Raw genomic sequence first — 1,810 nt, 5'->3', positions numbered from 1 at the left:
AATTAATAAAGACTCCTCATATGACATTAGTTACTGCTTTCAAGATCTGATAAATTTCTGTGAAAAATTTAAAAATACAGTAAAGGATTTATTCATTTCAGTCAAGTATTTTTAGACTTTTGGAAATAGTGAATGGGCTTCAGTCTAGATTCATTGTACATTGCCTTTGATGAATTTACCTACTATATGCCTAGTGGAACTAAATTAGTTCTATGGAGAACTAATGTTAACATATAAAATTATCTATATAAAAGAACTAATGATGATTTCAAAATTTTTCAAAAACATAAAAGTCCATGCAATGGGATTTATGGAAAATGATCAGCACATTTCCTATGCTAAATTTCATCTGTCTACTCTTTTCAATTCTGCAGTAAAATTGGAACCACTGTTTTCTTTCATTTGGCGTCACCAGCGTTGTCTTTTGCACAATGAGAAAATCTGTAATCATTGTCTAACATCAGCTGTATTTTATGTATATAGGTAATTTTTGCAAAATATTATGATTCATTTGTAACATTCTACCCAACCCTCATAAAATTTGGTGTTAAAATTATTGAAATGTAGGGTTCTATAAGTTCACTTGAGGATAAACTTATGTTTCATATTGTAGCAGCAAGCACCCCAAGCCTCCTCAGGGTTTGCTGCCCATACAGGTTCTTAGATCTGCTTTGTTAAAGGAAAGCAACTCAAAATGGGTTAACAAGCTTACTTTAATCAGTCAAATATGTATCGTTTACCTCATTCAGGGGAAAAGGTCAGCACCCCTAATTTCAAAGTACACAGACAGAATTATCAAGACAGAAACAGATCTAGTAGACAGATTTCAAACTGTCCAACCATTACATCCATACCCAGTCAACATCTGGGTTCCAACATCTGGGTTTTTTCAAAGCCGGGGGGCTCAGGAAAACGGCTTCCCAGAATCCATATCAAATCACAGAACACTTCTCAAAGTGAGCCCCAAAACAAAGCTACACATCAGGGCTTATATAGCCTTCTCCTGGCTCGGAGAATGTAACAACCTTTTGGACCCACTGGCCAACCAAAAAGTATCAACTGAAAAACAAGCCTCCCACCCCAGGCTCCAGGTGCACTTTAGCCTAGGGGCAGGGAAGATCTTTAAATTTGCATTTCCATTACATGTATTTGTAAAGATTCAAGAAAATCAAACAGAAGAAAACTGATATAATACCTGAATTGACTATTCCTCTAGCTTGTAGGGATTCATCCAAAATTATTCCTGTCCCAACAAGTAACTGATAAAGTGCTATCCTGGAAGTATAGTATTCTGCATAATTGTCTTTTCATCAATCTATTCCAATCATCACTTTAAAAATAGGGGATATATCTGTGTACATATATATGCATACACATACATATATATATATATCTGTGTGTTTGTGTATTATATATATATATATATAAACATACAGAATATAATATAGATATGGGTATTTATTCTACATGTTTTATTCATACATTTCCCCAAAATATTTGGGCGCAATAATTAATCATAAGTTGATTCATTTGTCTGTAAAGTGGGTCACTCACCAGAGGAATAAGCTTTGGGAATTTTGTTTTCAAATTCTTATACAAGCACTTAGTGGTTTAATTTTGTATTTTGTAGAATGTAAGTTCCTTAAGGGCAGGCAGTTCGTCATTTCTGTCTCACCACTTAGCACCATACCTTAGAGATGCTTATTATGCTTATTAAATTTAATTAAATGTTTTTTTTTGAGAAATTATATGATTCAATTGGCATTTATTCAAATGGATGTCTTTACACCAGTGGCTGGGGAGTGTCTCA

This window comes from Petaurus breviceps, unplaced genomic scaffold (genome assembly GCF_028583685.1).
Source record: "Petaurus breviceps papuanus isolate PSGF00001 unplaced genomic scaffold, PetGlider_PUasm1.0 225, whole genome shotgun sequence".
Lineage (NCBI taxonomy): Eukaryota > Metazoa > Chordata > Mammalia > Diprotodontia > Petauridae > Petaurus > Petaurus breviceps.
The sequence above is the reverse complement of the archived record's forward strand: the minus strand, read 5'-3'. Positions refer to the sequence as shown.